Source organism: Lutra lutra, chromosome 6 (assembly GCF_902655055.1).
Source record: "Lutra lutra chromosome 6, mLutLut1.2, whole genome shotgun sequence".
NCBI lineage: Eukaryota > Metazoa > Chordata > Mammalia > Carnivora > Mustelidae > Lutra > Lutra lutra.
The window spans coordinates 74,709,272-74,727,298 of record NC_062283.1 but is presented as its reverse complement, the minus strand read 5'-3'; positions in this window follow the sequence as shown (position 1 = coordinate 74,727,298).

The window sequence follows — 18,027 nt, the reverse complement described above, 5'->3', positions numbered from 1 at the left end:
ATCTGAGGAGAAAATATGGCCTACTTTCATGGCATTGTACTATTTGCATCTGAAAAAAAATGTGTATAGATACAAACAGAAACTGCTTTTTGGGCATTGGACCTGTGTAGTTGTAGGCTTGTAGGCTTGTGGGTTTGTAGGGCCCTGCACTTCAAATGTTTGGTTTAATGCTCTTCTGTCACTGTCCTGAAATTCTTCATTCTTTAACAAGGCACCCTGCATTTTAATTCTGCATTGAGCATTACAACTTCTGTAGCTGCTCTGCTTTTAATATATTGCATCTTACAGACCAGTGGTTCTCAAACTTAAATATGCAGCCAAGTCACTTGGAGGGAGGATACTTTATTTACAACAAATAACAAGTATCATATAGATAATATTTATCCACTCATGAGGCCAGCTAACAGGATAAGTTATTAACCAGGAAACCTGGTGATGTGACCAGGAAATAGATGGTGTATCTAAAAACACATGGCTTTTGAATTGAAAACATGTTGTTGTTGTTGTTGTTTTTAAGATTTTGTTCATTTATTTGAGAGAGAGCACGCACAAGCAGAAGAGAGGAGGAGAGGAAGAAGCAGACTCCCCACTGAGCAGGGAGCCTGATGCAGTACTTGATCCCAGGACCTTGGGATTATGACCCAAGCTAAAGGCAGATGCTTAACTGACTGAGCCACCCAGCAGCTCAGAACTGAAAGTATGTTCTTCCATACTCTGGAACATATCGGGTTTTTTTTTCCTTTATACCAGTGTGCCTCAAACTTTAGCCTATGTCAGAGTTGCCTGGAGGGCGTCTGGAAAAACAGATTGCTGCTTTTCCTCCCACTCCACTCAGTAGGTCTGGGGTTCAGGCTAAGAATATGTATTTCTCACAACTACCCAGGTGATACAGATATTGCTGACCTTGAGAACCACTATTCTAGAAAGAAAAATTAGTAAACTGACCTTCCTTTACAAACATGTACAGATTTGTTATTCACCCTTCACCTTTTAACAAAATCCAGATGTTCCAGAAATAATTTAAACTACTGTGTTTTCTTTTTCATGAACTTAATCCTTAATATTTATTGTAATTAAAACTTAAAGTACTAACTAGAGACATTTTGAGGGTAAGAGAAAATTATTATTGATCCATTTGTACTTGTATTGTGCTCAGTTATAAAATTGGCAAGGGAGGAAAACCAAATCAAGCTAATTCACAATTATTTGCTGCTTACAAATCCCACTAATATAGGAAAAACAGATTTGACCCAGTGTCCACAATTTTGAAATTTTTACAATATTAGAGGATAATAATGTCACTTTCTTAAAGTGAATTGCCTCCTATTGACTCAAAATTTTAAAGGTTAAAATATTTCCATGGTTCATTTCCAGCCTGGGTGTAAGATTTAGAAGACATAACACAATAAAAAAAAAAGATTAAAAAAAAGAAAATATGAGTGACCTAGGCTTTTACTTAGGAAACGGAAAAGCAATATTGTGGAACACTTTGACGCTTCAAAGCCTCTGATTCAGACTGTACAAATTCTATCTGATCAATTATGCAAAACTAGTTGGAATCAGCAGTACAAGCAGAACACAAGCTTTTAAAGATTATTGTCAAGAATAGCCTGATTGAAACCAAAAGCGAACTGCATAGAGGTTTTCATCTATATCCTATCTGGACAAAGTGTTGAGTTTCTTCAATTTTGGAATGACCCAGGGTCCTTAGAAAATCACTGGACACCTCCAAGTCCTAGATGCTTATACATAAAATGTGAGTGAAGATACCTGTTATACACAGAGTGGTTTTGAGAATCAGATAAATTACTTCTTCCTTCAGCCCACCTCATAATCTTGAGATGTTTTTCTGAAGCACAAATCTGAAAAGGTCACTTCCTGACTTAAGACCAGTCAGTAGCTTCCCATAAATTTCAAACTAAATTCACACCCTTAAGATGGCATAAAGGACATTTTGTGCTCTGATGCCACCTATCATTGGCTACACTCTTCACCTTACTCCTACACTTAGCCACACCTAACTGCTTGATACCCTATTGGTCATGTTCTTTCACACTTCTACATATCTCTGCAAGCTGTTGTCTCAGTGACCCTTCTTCTACCCATTATACTTCACATTTCTCCTTAACCTTCAAGGTCAAGTACAATTCCATACAGAAGTCATCTCTTTTCATGAAACTTCCCTGGAGATCTTTAGTATAGTACTTATATATTTACATGTATTTTTCACAGACTATGTCCCATTTATATTTATTTTCATCTGCAATGGCTATCACAGTGTCTTGTAAATGTTCAACTCTCAATAAATATTTGTTGAATTAATCAATGAATACCTGGACAGATGACTATTAAGACCATTTAGTCTTCAGTAGTTCCCTAATTTGAGATTAGTTGCCCCTCTCCTATGCTTCCATAGTACATGGAACTTCACCCTCAAGGTTATACCCCACAGCTGTTTTACTTCTGAGCAGCTCATTTGCTTCTGAGCAGCCTGGTTTGGTCTGGAAAACTGTGCTTACAAATGTTCACTGTTGTATCCTAAGCAGCAAACATAGTGCTAATAACATAAGAACTGCTCAATAAATATTCGTTGAGTGAATAATTCTGGTTTTTGAAACCCTTTGAATAGAATGTACTCTACTTAATAGTAAGGAAACTCCTTGTAACTTATTAGGTCTCAGCCTGTATAATTTTTTAGTTGTAAGAGAAGAAAATGAAGAGAAGGAAAACCTAAGGATAGCTCAACTGAGAGACATGCAATTGAGGAGCTATTAGCGGAGCAAATATCAGAATCCTGAAAATGCCAGTCATTAATAAAATGTTAGAGTCCCAGGCTTGAGGTCATTTGTCTTTGAAACCACCAACACTTTGGTAACAGTGGCAAAATGCTTAAAGACCATATAGTAACCTTTTTAAAAAGTGGTGAATGAAAAGAATATTGTGAAAGTTAATTTCTTAAGGTTTTTAATTAGATCAGAGAAGAAACTTCTTTTTTTAAAGGCCACAACTTGAGTGTAGAGACCCTGGCTGAATAAGCCTTTTAAGTAGAACATGCGTTAGTGCCACTTGTTCTGGACTGGGGGTAGGACTGCTCTACATGAAACTTCCACTGTATTGCCATATTTGCTAAAATCTGACCCATCACCCAACAAAGGTGTTAAGTCCAGGTTTGCACAGGACTTTCCACTTTAGCACTGAAAGTCCTATACCTCAGGTACTCCCTCAGCCCCAGGGAAACCAGGATGTTTGGTCACACTAACTCTAGCTGCTTCCAGTTATTGACGTTGGACAGGAAGCAGTGACTCATCAAGCTAAGCCAAATAACTCATATAGCAGCCAGTGCGGATGAGAGATCTAAAATTTAAATGCAGTTCTTACTTGGCCTTTCTGGAAGCAGGGTGGAGGTACTCTTTCACAGGTATCCCAACAGCTAGGTGATGAATAGAAGAACTCCATATATTCTGCAAATCAATATCCCAAAGGAGGCCCAGACCCATGAAGAGGGACATTGACATGAAAGAAAACTTAAGGCCAGAAAACTTAAAAAGACTAGAAGCAATAGAAAAATGTAGTAGATCAGCAACATGGTCTGTGATAGAAGAAGCCTTCCATTATTTCTAAGAATAGCATCATGCTAGGGCTCTAGTTTCCATTCCCCTGGGACTAGTCTTGTTCCAAGTAGAAGTAGTGGCTAAGATAGGTGTTTGGACTTCATCTTTCTAGACAACAGGGTTTCAATGATCATTGCATTAAAATCATTTGATGGTGGAGATCTGAGCCCCTTCAACAATTAAGTGAGCTGGGTTACATGGCTTGAGTACAGAAATCTCATTCCTTGAAAACAAGATTAAATTGGAGAAATTGGCTTTAGTTAGGAGGTAACCACTGTCATGTATGTGTGTCATGATCTGAGAGGTGTGTAGGGGGAGGTGGCAATGACTGGAACATATCTAACCTCTTTAAAGTCTAGCCCAGTACTATGAGCAGCATCCAGGGACCAGCTGGAAAGGAAGAAGTCCTTTCTAGTGTTTTGTGCTCAAAGTGTGGTTAGAATAGATAGAACTGAATGACTTCTGACCTTCCAGAGAAAAATCTGGCCTTGTTTGAATCAAGGACTGGAAGAACACACGAAAGAACTGTTAATTAATGGCAGGGTTCTTATTTATAAAGATCTTATGAGGATTACCACATTTGCTATAATTTACTTTAAAATACTGATCTATAATGTGATAATTCATTGTAATCTAACCCTGGGGTAGTTAGTTAACATTCGAAATATGCTAATTAGGAATGCATACTCCAAGGGTGGTTAGTTAGCACTTGAAATTCCAAACAAAGTCCTACTCCCTGAAGGCTTTGTCTTAATTTTATTTTATTTTTCTCATCAACACCACACATTTTGTTAATTCGGCTAACGGATGTGGACATGATTTTTCCTTGGTGATCTGAATTCAGGATATGTGTATTGGCTAGGCTTTCTCTACTGTTGACTAACCTAGGCTTCAGGATATCTTGAGCCAGAGCCTATGCCCTTCTGTAGGTACCCTAATCTTTGATTCTCATAGGTCCTGTCCCGTATTCAGAAGGCTTTCCCGGTCAGTCCCAGAGACTTGGGTAGACTGGGTCAAGGTAAAAATGGAGGCCCACACACACATATATTAGAACACTTAAAGATCACATATCAAGTTAACAAAACTGTTGAATAAAATATGTTCTTTCTTTCTACCTTGATAAATGTCTTCATAATAATAAATTTGAAAGATATGTAAAAAGCTATAGTTTTATAACACACTAAGTTGGTAAATATCCAAAAAGACCAAATTTAATTATCATTGTCTGGCATTCTGTTGGTTGGGAAGTGGTGTCTTAGATGACCAATAAAATAAATACGTATGTAATTCATAAATTATCCTATACTTATTCTATAAAATTGTGTTTTCTTGCCTTTATTTCAGCAAAATCATTAGTTAGGTTGCTATCAAGACTTTCACATGATTAGTGTTCTATTGACAGTAATGATCAAAGTATTAAAAATATAATCATCTTCAGTGAACAATTATATTAAAATCCAAATTTGAATATATTTCATAAAATATTATTTAAAATAAGTTGCAAAAAATGAAAAATTAAAGTTACATCAATATGTTTAAGTTATAAATTATTAAGAATTATTTAATAACATTTAAAATTAAATATAAATTAAAATTAATACATTTTAAATTTTAAATGGTTCCACCTTTTGGCTATTGTGAGTAACACTCCAGTGAACATTGCAGCACATACATAATTTTATGCATTTTGCTTTTCTTGCTTGACAAGGCATGCTGGAAATTCTTTCAAGTCAACTGACATAGCTATAATTTACTTCTTTTAATGACTCCATGGTATTCCATGGTGTGTGTGAAGCACAATATATTCAGCCATTTTGCTACTTACTGATGGGCATCCTCTTTGTTTCAAGGCCTTCATTTATTTATTTATTTCAAGGCCTTCATTTATTTATTTATTTCACTCTGAAAGATGCTGCCAAAAAAAAAAAAAAAAATCCTTAGACGTGTCTTTAAATACTCATGCTTTTATTTTCCAGATTAGTGAAATCAGATTTTCTTGTAGAATTTGCATGGTAAATCTACACTTTCTATTATTGTACTGGTATATAAAAAGAACGTCCTGCTGATTAAAAAGCCCCGTGTTTGAACTAACAGAATGCTATTGTGTATGGATCCAGCAGTATGACGCTTCCTAGCAACGAGAAATATCAACATCATGCTTCTATGGCAATAGAAAACATTTAAGCTTGATAGAGAAGGATCTAATATTTGGTGCTACTGGGAGTTTTGACTATTAGGTGGAAATTAAAGGAGTACCTTTATTCTTTGCTGTTTTCACAATAAATTGATGCAAAGCCAGAAAAGTATACATTTTATTACACATGACTTTGCAGGCACTGGTGGCTGAAGATATGCTGCTTCTGGGCCAGTTTAGTTCTAGTTTACTTTGCAATGGATTAAACTCATCATTGTCAGCAATGATCTACGGTAGTCTTTGTCAGCTATGCGGAAAGGGTAAAGGAAAGGAACTAGTGTTATGAAGATATTTACTGAAACGGAGACCTAGAGAGGTTTGATCACATTTTCATACATTCACAATAGGTATGATACATATTCAGCTGTTTGATCTGGAACTTTGTTTACTTTAAAGCTATGTCCTCCCTCAATTTTACTTAGGATTTACCCTTCGAGGACCCTAAAGGAATTCCAACCAAATGTAGTACCCCAAGTCTCCTAGCTGGTGTGCCTGGAGTGAGTGCTTGGCTTTCCCTGTCAATAATGACAGTCTTCCCTTCTGAGTCTCTGTACTCTTCTGGACCCTATGACTGGGATTCAGTCATAGTTTCCTGATTTGCACCCCAATTCCAATGCTAGATCAAGGGCCCTGCCTGGAATGCCCACCCTCTAGGCTGGGCTGTTGCTTTCTTAGTCCTCATAGTAAGACTCTATGATACTAAGTAAAGAAAGTGCAATCAAGTTCTGCATTTCTCATGATGACTGCTTTGCTACTTTTTAAAAACATAAATATCTGCAATAAACAAAACAAGCACAAACAAAAACATGTTTGGTTCTCCTGCTTTGCCTAGTGCTTAGTTACATCATTGGGTGCTCTGGTCCCGGGTCTTGCTTCCACCAGATAGCTCCTTTAGATCTTGATGCTAGGTGTTATGGTTCGGATTGTGTCCTCCCTCCCTCTCCCACCTCAGGCCACACAATTTATATGTTGAAATCTTAACTCCCAGTACTTCAGAATGGCACCGTTTGGAGATTGGGCCCTGGAAGAGGTAATTTATGAAGTCACACGGATGGTCCCTAATCCAGTATGACAGGTGTCCTTATAACAAGGGATTAGGACACAGACAACACACAGACAGAGGAGCAAGCATTTGAGGACACAGTGAGTGAGAAGGTGGCCAGGTGCAACTCAAGGAGAGAGGTCTCAGAAGAAACCAAACCCCAAAACCTCGCTCTTATACTTCTAGCCTCCAGAACAATGAGAAAATAAATTTCTGTTGTTTAAGATACAACATCTTCTTCTTAAGATGTGACATCTTCTTATGGCAGCCTTGGCAAACTAATACCTAGGTGAGCATTGCAGCAGCCCAACTATTCCTTGGCTTCCCTTTTCTGGGCATCCGTGCAGGCCTAAGTAGGGAAGCAATTCACCACACCCATTGAATACTGTGATAGGATCTGCTGGCCAGCCCCTCCCATCTGGGCCGCAGCCAGGTTCCCTCTCCTACTCTGATTTTACCTACTCCCTCCTCCTCCCTTGCACACTGGCATTGTTGGAAGTCCTGCAACTGAGACTGCTAATGTGCTCTCTGCCTGAGGTTCGTGACCTTCAGGTGCACCGAAAACTCAGGTCATTCAAAAAATCCAACCATTCTGCTTATTAAAGCAACACTAATCCAAACATTTACTAACCTAGTTGATTTATGACTGGATACAATGATAAATATATTTTAAAGGCTATTAATGTTTTATTTTAATATCAAAATTTTATGATGATATAAGAAGGCATTATTCTAAGCCTAGGTGAAAAGATAATTATTTCTCTCTGTTAGAATTATGGTTTAGTCCATGATATTTATCATGAACTAGAAAAGGTTTAAGGAATATACAATTTTTAATATCTAAGAAGAAAAAAATTAATCGGTATTTTAAAAGTAGTCAAATCATTTTTCCCCTTTGCTAGCCTACTTTAAGTTTTTATATGGCTTTATGCTATTTATTTTTAACTGCAACTATACATCAAAACATGTCACTACTCTGCTCAAAATTCTGCAAAGTCTTTCTATTTCCCTTTAAGAAAAAGCCAACAAGTTCAGGGCACCTGGATGGCTTAATTGTTTAAGCATCTGACACTTGATTTTGGTTTAGGTCATGAACTTAGGGACCTGGGATCCAGCAGGGAGTCTGCTTATCTCCCTCTCCCTCTACCCTTCCCCTTGATCTCTCTCTCTTTCTCTCAAATGAATAAACAAATATTAAAAAAAAAAAAAAGCCAACAAGTTCATCTCTTCCTACCCTCATTTCTTCCCAGATGTACTGGACTCCTTAACTCTTCAAACACATCACGAACACATTGCTTTAGGGTCTTTGTACAAACAGCTTCTTTGCCTGGAATGCATTTTCCTCAGTATCTCAGAGCTAACTCCCTGCTCTCAAGTGTTTGCTCAACTGCCATCTTTTCTATGAAGACCATCCTGACCAGCCTTTTAAAAATTGCAACGATTTCTTTCCACCACCCTTTCATGCATCCCTAATCCCTTTTATTAGGGCAATGATCTTTTTTTCCTATCTTTCTTACTTGCAAGGGTAAGCATCTTTGCTTTCTCACTGATGTATCTCAAGATCCTAGAGGAATTGCCTGGCACAATATAGATACTCAATAAATATTTTTTGAAAAATGAATAAATGAATGCATGAGAAGAGCAAATTTTCCGTAACACTCTATCAACTAAGTTAATAACCAGAGCTGGCTAAAGGACTTGACCCGAAGGCAAACTCTATTTAATAATGCATAATTCTACTCCAAGTTATTAAAGAAATGGCTTACTCATGGGGTCAAGAAAAAATATAAGCTGATCCTTAAAAACATGAAATAAAAATTAGAGTACCTTATTGTTATTATGAATTTTGCTCCCTTGATAAGTAAGTGCCCAACATTTTCCATACTGTCTGTAAGATGAAAGTATTTGTCTCATCATTGAAGAATTTCAATATTAATGTTTTGAGATTTTGCAATAAACTTGTATGATTCAAACCTTTTAAATCAATTAAATTTCGGGGCGCCTGGGTGGTTCAGTCAGTTAAGTGTCTGCCTTCAGCTCAGGTCAGCATCCCGGGATCCTGGGATTGAGTCCTGCATCGGGCTCCCTGCTTGGTGAGCCTGTTCTTCCTCTCCCTCTGGTTGCTGCTCCCCTGCTGTACTCTCTCTCTCTCTCTCTGTCAAATAAATAAATAAAATATTTAAAAATATTTTAAAAAAATCAATTAAATTTCAATATGTGATAGTACTTGTTAGCTTTTCTTGGATAACTCTAGAAATATGCATTTTGATTTTTTATTCTCATTTATATCTCCATAATTTTTTGCCTATAATATACCTGTTTTGCTGAAAAATAACCTTTTTTTTCCTCCAGTTATCTTAGTAGAGCACATATAGTTCACTCTTGAACAATGTGGGGGTTGGGGCACTGAGCCTCCCACCCCCCACCCCCCCGTGCAGTCAAAAATCTATGTATAACCTTTGACTCCATAGAAGCTTAACTACTACTAGGCTACTGTTGACTGAAAACCTTACCAATAATGGAAACAGTTGATTAATACATATTTTGTATGTTATATGTATTATATACTGTATTCTTGCAATAAAGTAAGCTAGAGAAAAGAAAACATTATTAAGAAAATCAAAGGGAGAGGGGCGCCTGGGTGGCTCAGTGGGTAAAAGCCTCTGCCTTCAGCTCAGGCCCTGATCCCAGGGTCCTGGGATTGAGCCCCGCATTGGGCTCTCTGCTCAGCAGGGAGGCTGCTTCCTCCTCTCTCTCTGCCTGCCTCTCTGCCTACTTGTGATCTCTGTCTGTCAAATAAATAAATAAAATCTTAAAAAAAAAAGAAAGAAAATCAAAGGGAGAGAAAATATATGTACAGCACTATACTGTATTGAAAAAACTTTGCTTGCAAGTGGGGCTGTGTAGTTCAAATCCGTGTTAAGTAAGGGTCAACAATACTTGGAGTTTTTAGACACAGATTTGGACCCTAGCTCTGTCGTTATTATTGACAGTGTGACCATGGATTTCTTTGAGCCTCATTTGCAAGATCTCATAAGAATGTTGTGAGAATTTAGTTAACTAATGAATTCATTGTGGATAAATTGCTATGTAATAGTAAATGTCTAAGAATTGTCCCCTGATACTGTCAAATAACCCCCAAAGAGTAAAATACTGTTTGTTTTGTGGGTTTTTTTTGAGCAGTTTTAAGATATTGCCCAAACATATTTATAATTTTCAATTTTCACTAACAAATGAGCAGTCTTATATTTCATACTAGTTACTTATTAACTTGTAAGATATGGAATGCATTGATTAGTTTAGCTAATGTTTCTTTGAGTCTTATTAGGTGTCCTCAATCATATTAGTTCCACAAATCAAACAAGTATACAATGCTTTGTGGTACCTGCCAAAGGAACTTATGATCACACAAAATGAAAATACACAAAGTAATTATAGAGTAATTAAATATTAACTAGGTAACACGAACAAGGACAACAATGAAATAAAAGATCAGAGAGGTTTGGAGAGATTAGAAAAAGCTTCATGGAAGGAGCATACAGCATTTGAGTTGTCCTCAGTTAACCCTTAATATAACAAAAATACCAACAAGAAGAAACACTTTTACAGTGCTTAATATGTTCCAGGAACAGTTGAAAGTACTTTACATATATTAACTCATTCAATTGCCGCCAAACCCTGATGAATTTAAGTACTCTTTTTACACATTTTACAATAGAAAAAAAAGATGAAAAAGAATGAGAATTGGTAATTGCAATATTCAGTCCTTCCCATTGAGATTACAGAAAGGTGGTAGACGTTTACCAAAAGGCAGAGCCTGTTATGAATATTGCAGAAGGATCACCTTTATTGTCTGACAAATAACGAACAAAATTCCCAGCTCTTCTTCCACAATCATTCCTTTCACCTCATATTATTGTTCGCTATACTCATTGATACTCTTCCATTCCCCAAGACTCCTCATAGAGATTGCCTCTTTATAAAGAGTTTTCATGTTATCCTATATCCCCAGAGAAAAATATATTTTTCTGATGGTACTGATTATACTGCTTTTATGTTTATTTGTGTCTGTTACTATGTTATGGACAACAGAAGATAGGAATTCTGTTTTGTTCATTTTTGTCTTCCTTATTCATTCCTTCTTGCTACCCCCCGCCCCCAGCCCTGGTGCCTACTAAGTGTCTTATACAGTGTAAGCATCTATCAGGCATTTATAAAATAACTAATTGAGTGAATAAAGTCGCAGATATTGTTATCCCCGTGACAGAGAAGTGGAAAAGAGATAGCTTTGTAATAAATGTGAAAAAAGAGATATTTTCTTGAGACGATGGCTAAGATTATAGACAAAGGGAATTTTATTGATGGAAAAAAGACCAGATGAAGGAGAAAAAATATTAGAAATGAAAGAGCAACAAAAACAGAAGTATAAAATGTGATAGAACAAGAGATAAATAAACAATATGTGATTGGAACAAGAAATAAAGTAAAACTAGGCAAGAATAATTGGGAGACATTTGAAGAGAAGGAGTTGTGGAAATGAAAGAAAAACGAGTAAGTAAAATTCAAAGGAAAAGAAATATATGAAGAAAATAAGTGAGAGAAACATGAGACAATAGAAAAGAGATAGTGAAAAGGAATTTAAACATGCTTCATTTGTGGGAGTAAGTCTGTAACAGGGCCACCCTAAAAGCTCTTCTTTGGAGAAGTCAAGGGATTTGTTTTGGTTTACCTCCCAATCCCATGTGGAAAATCTTCAGGTAAGGAGCCTTGGATCCTTATAGAGGTGCTGAAATATTTGAAATGATGCTTCCAGAGTATTCAAAAAATAAATTGACAATAAGACGTTTCCCACATTGTATTTGTCTCAGAAATAATATTTGGCAATAGTGGGGACCATTAAGGACAGTTGGCCTTTTTTTTAAATACCACTTCTAAGAATAAAGAAACCTCCCAGTTATTTCCGTGTATATGCTTTGCACATTCTCATGGTGCCGAGTTTTGCATATGCACGCTCCAGAAAAGTTCAAGCAGGGTTAGGCTGCGGCGAAATGCTTTCTGACGTTAACCTTCTGGCCTGCCCCTTCGGCTCCCTCTGCTGTTCGCGCTGCGTTACTGCTGCGACCTGCAGATGTGTGCACTATGCTGAGCTAAAAACAAAACCACAAAAAGAGACCTCACTTAAAAAATTGGAAGGGGAGGTGAACTCTGAGAGACTATATGGACTCTGAAAAACAATCTGAGGGGTTTGAAGCGGCGGGGGGTGGGAGGTTGGGGGAACCAGGTATTAGAGAGGGCACGGATTGCATGGAGCACTGGGTGTGGTGCAAAAATAATGTATACTGTTACGCTGAAAATAAACAAAACAATACAAAACAAAAACCAACCAACCAAACAAACAAAAAACCCCAAAAACCTACCAAAGAAATTTGAATCTCATCTTAAGAAGCCCCCAAATGGTGTTTAATATGATTAATTTCCTAATTTCCACTCTCCCAGCGCTAGAATTGCTTATTCTTAACAAAACTTCATCACAGAGTATACTTCAGAGTTGTATTCCTGAGGATCAGATTTTTTTTTCCTCCTCGGTTAACATAAGTTTTCCTTTCTTTTCTTTTTTTTTATCCTTTTCTTTTTTCTTTCCTTTCCTTTTTTTTTTTTTATAAAAATGAAGTGTAGTTAACATTATATCAGTTTTCTTTAAATTAATGATAAGAAATGATTTTATTGGCAGGTATGATTTTTTTTCAAAAAATGTCTAGATGATGTTAAAGACATGATTTCTCTGAGTTATTTCTTTTTTTTCTTTTTTTTTTTTTTAAAGATTTTATTTATTTATTTGACAGAGAGAAATCACAAGTAGGCAGAGAGGCAGGCAGAGAGAGAGGAGGAAGCAGGCTCCCTGCTGAGCAGAAAGCCCGATGTGGGGCTCGAACCCAGGACCTGGGATCATGACCTGAGCCAAAGGCAGTGGCTTAACCCACTGAGCCACCCAGGCGCCCCTCTCTGAGTTATTTCAATGATTCATTAGGACAATAGAATTTTGGAATACTCTTATAGTATGGTTCACATTTATTTAAAAGTTTTTAAAAATTATTTTCTTAAATTTAAAATGTATGATCATTTCTGAGATCTTAGGAAGTCATTTCAGCATTATACTTATAATATTGAGTAAATTGCATTTAGGACATGTATTACGATAATGACTATGTTACAGAAATCAACAAATTTTAATTTCTGAAATATCTATTTTCATGGTCACCAAGCCACTGAAAATTAAATACCTCCAATGGGGATAAGCAAGCACTGTAAGGCCACTAGCATTCTAAAGCTGAGAGGCAGGGCAACTAGAACAAAGGGAGAGAAGACAATAAAAGAGAAAAAGAGGTGGGGGAGGGGTGGGAATGAAAGAAAGGGAAGAAGAAAAAGAAAAGAACAATCACCTACCCTAGCAAAGAGGAGTAGAGCACCCAAACACTCTTGCCCAAAAAATCACAGAAGAATGAGAATTTGGTAGTAGCACTCAAATTAATCCTTTAATTCAATTTGACCTTACCTAGGTTTTTACTAGTTTATAGCAAAGCTTAAAAATTCATTGTGTACGTTTAAATTTGGCATCTCTGAGCTTTGGAAGTAACCTTATTTAATGGTAAAACATGATTTTTTAAAGTTATTTGGACAAGTGACTTTTGTTATCAAAGCAGTATCCTTGTCAAAAAAAGTAAAATAAAGGATAAATAGTGAAAATTAAGAGCCCCGTAGTTCCCTTCCTCATCTCCACCAGTACTAGTCATTAAAAGCATCAAATACATATCTGTCCATTTGTATGTGGCACTCACAAGGTATTATAAGGGATTTACATATATTAGCTCACATAATCCTCATGATAAACACCATGAAATACTATTATTATTCTCATTTTACAGATGAGGAAATGGGCATTGTGGGGTTAAGTAACTCAGCTCTCACACAGCTAGTAAATCTCTAAGATATCTCCAAAGTGTGCTTTATTCCTAAATATATCAGTATACATTTACAGTATACAATCAGTATACAGTAATATTTATTGACTTCTTGCAATGATAGTTGAGGAGTTAGCTTATTTTTACCAAATTTGAAAATTTCTCCATCTCCAAATATATTTCTATCAAAAATTTGATCTTCTACGCTATAGCTTTAGTTTAGTTGAGGTAGTATAATTTTTTTACTACCTTTATTGCTTGTTTCTCAAACTACGAGAGTAGCTTTTGTCTCTATTCTATAAAACACAGGCCCTCTTCATTCTTTCAATTCTCCTATTTTCCTTTCCACCTGTCCCCTTCTGTACTGTACTTTCGCTTTTATTGAAGTGCACACCCCTTACATTCTACTCTGTAACCATGATACTTTAATATATTGTCCATAAGTTGATTCTACAATATAAAATTCAGTAGACACTGAAAATGTTATTGTGATTGTGTAAATAGTGATCTCTGAAAGTCAAATTGAGCACTACATTTATTTATTTCTTTTAAGTTGTTTCTTGTGGAATTTCTAATTGGTGTCTTTTTTTCCTTGCATTATTTGTCATTATTACAATTAAATTTTGTTCAAACTTCTTGTCATATGGTCTATGATACTGTGGACCTCTTTACCACCGAATTCTTTTGCTTGGAGCTCTCCTTCTTCTCGTATTACTTGCTGTTCTGGTCATCCTGGAACTCGCCTTCATTGCTCCTCTGAGTAGGATTCACTGTGTCCTAGCATTTTTTTCTTTCTTGGCATTTTCTTCCTTTTTGTTGGAGTATATCCTAAAGGAATTTCCTCAGATACCTCCATGGTAGCTAAACTTTCTGATGGCTTACATGTCTGAAAATATTTTTTTTCTGCTCTCACATTTGATGAATGGTTTTACTATACAGATATTTATAATATATAAGGGAAAACCAATTATACAATATATAAGGGAAAATCATTTTCCCTTAGAATTTTGAAAGCATTCTTCCATTGTTTTCTATCATCTAGTACTGTGATAATTCTGATGATAGTCTGTGTTTTATTCCCTTTTAAGGAATTTTTTTTTTAATTTCCACAATGGAAAATTTAACTATATTGTTTTTATGTGTTGTTTTCAGGTTTTACAATGATATGGCTCTGTGTATGTCTTTGTTTTATTTATTGAGCCAGACACTTTGTGGGTTCTTTCAACCTGACTTTCACTGAAGTACTTCAGCTGTAGGAGATTTCTTCTACGATGGCGATTATTATTTATTACTATTATCCCCTCCTTTCTGTAATCTCTGTTCCCTCTAATGTCAGACATCTTAGAGGAATCATCTACGTCTCATTTTCTCTGGTATTTTCTACTTCTTATCTTATTCTGTTATTCTATAAAATTTTTAACTTTCGTATTTTAATTTGAAACATATTTTAACACATTTGATTTCTGGTTTTTAATTTTTAATGCCATCCTGTTCTTGTTCTTGGTTTTTTTTTTTTTTAAGGAAATTTATTGGCTTATTTATTTCAGAATTCCAATAGAATATCCTGGCATTCAGGCATGGTTGGATCTATGGACTTAGTCAGTAAGCTTTGGCCACTATCTCTTTCTTCATCCATAAGAATTTATTTTCCTTGGCTTTACGTTTTTGTTCAGACATTCCTTATGTGATGAGCAAGATGGTCTCTGAAGCCAAATATGCATAACCTACCATTTTTGCAATCCTGGATAAAGGTGATACCAATGGTAGTAACAGTAATAATAGCTGGTATTCAGCTATATTTACTGAAAATTTACTTTATGCCAAGACATTTTTAACTTGTTTAACATCCATTCCTACTCAAAAGAATGTTATGAAGAGGTGTATTATTTTTCATATTTTATAGATGAGGGAAGAAAAACTATTTTTTGCTAAGTCTATTAGAAAATTTGGGAAATCTCTATTCGACCTGGGATTTCCTAAATTCCTGACACAAATTTATACCTAAGGCAGATTTCATAGAACAGGTCCAGCCCAGTTTAAATTCTACCCTTGTGACCAGAGGAAATGAGCAATATTCTCGGAAGAGGAAATGTGCTAAAACTACCAATCCTTTACAGGTTAATAACTGAACCGCATCATGATCCACATCTAAATCTTTTTTTTTTAATAAAAAAAATTTTTTTTATAAACATATTATGTATTATTAGCCCCAGGGATACAGGTCTGTGAATCACCAGGTTTACACACTTCACAGCACTCATTTAAAAAAACAAACAAACAACTTTTTTTATAATGTTGGTTTTTTAAAAGATTTATTTATTTATTTTAGAGAGAGAGCGGTGGGGGGATTGGTTCAGAGGAGCAGCAGAGGGAAAGAAGCTCAAGCAGACTCCCTGCCGAGTGAGGAGCTAGATGATGCAGGGTTCCATCCTACGACCCTGAGGTCATGACCCTGCACCAAAATCAGGAGCTGGGTCGCTCAACCCACTGAGCCACCCAGGTGACCCCTTTTATTATATGGTGTCTTCTTGAATATCTCTGAATATCTTCTTGAATATCTCTGAAGATATAATAAGAAGTATTTTTTAAAGATCCCTCTATTGATGAGTTATCTGTTTTTCCTGGAGTCATTTTTGTTTATTTTGATCTTTTTCATTCATATTATAGGTTTCTTCCCCTCAGATTTTCGATGGTCCTTGCCTGTCCATTTATTTTTCAGAGGTAACAGAAAAGCTGAGTGAATGACTGCCCAAGGCAGTGAATGTGCTGGCAAGCTTTGTTTTAAGGTGTGTGGGTGGGGAACTGAACATTATCATTGGGACTCTAAAATGTCAGAGTTCCAACTCCCACACAAGCTGCCCTACTTCCTCCAAGCAGTGTTTTTAATTGTTACAGAGAAGATAATGACTGCTTTTACCCCTCCCTTCCTCCCTTCTTCCATCTACCCCCCCCCCCCCATTATTTCTTTCTCTTTTCCTTTCTTTCACTAAGAGCTGTGATGAGGGAAAATGCTAGGTGACAGACCTTTTGAGAAAGATATTCGGTGACAGAGGTGGGTGTGGACGGAGAAAACACCTTTTGTCTGAACTCTTTCAGTGAATCTCGACATTTTTAGCCTGTGCCTCACTTCTGCTCTCCACTGTAGGTGGCACTTCAAAGTTCTCAGTCCTCTGGATTCCACTGGGCAGATTAACTTCCTATATAGCCCTTTCTGTGTATATACCTTATAGCAATTTCCTTTACTTTATCAGTCATTGGTTCATTATCTCCTTTCAGTCTTCCCCAAATTTGTTGAAATCATTTGCGGGCTGTCCTGCTTTCATTCTCTTTTTCATTGCTGTTTATACCACTTTTGTATATACCTCTACTATTATTTCCACTGAGTCTTGAGAAAGAGAAGAGATAAACAGTTACATTGTCTTTCATCTGATTTTTTTTTCTTGTAATGATAGAAAGGTCCATTGACATTCATGACTTCATTTGCTCATACAATAAATATTTATTTATTTATTTAAAAGATTTTATTTATTTATTTGACAGATAGAGATCACAAGTAGGCAGAGAGGCAGGCAGAGAGAGAGGAGGAAGCAGGCTCCCTGCTGAGCAGAGAGCCCGATGCGGGGCTTGATCCCAGGACCCCGGGATCATGACCTGAGCTGAAGGCAAAGGCTTTAACCCACTGAGCCACCCAGGCGCCCCCAATAAATATTTATTAAGTACTTATTAATTCTATGCCATGTATTGAAAATAGAATGAAAAGCAAGACCACAGAGTGTTTCTATGCTCTTGGGGATACCAAAGGGGGCAGGTAAGAGAGGGCATCTGGCCTAATTTCAGGAGGCAGTTTCCTGAGAAAGTGAGTTTGAATTGAGAAACAAGGGATAACTGAGAATGAGGTAGATTACAATAGAGTGGGAGGAAGAATGTTCTTGGCAAAAAGCATCTGTTTTACAAAATTCCAAGAGAATGGTGCCTAGAACTGAGAGAATTCGTGTGGTTACAGCATGGGAGAGTTGGGTGACATGAGAGGGGTAAACAGGTACTGGCCAGATGAGGCTGGGGAAACGGGGCTTTCTTAGGTAGCTTCAGAGCTGAAACCTCCATCCCCAGGAGCCCTGGGAAGCCGCTGAAGGTTTTAAGAGGGTTTGTGGGGGTGGGAACAATGTGAAAACAAAACAAAACAAAAACAACAGTCTAGCTGTTAGGTGTTGAATTGAGTAT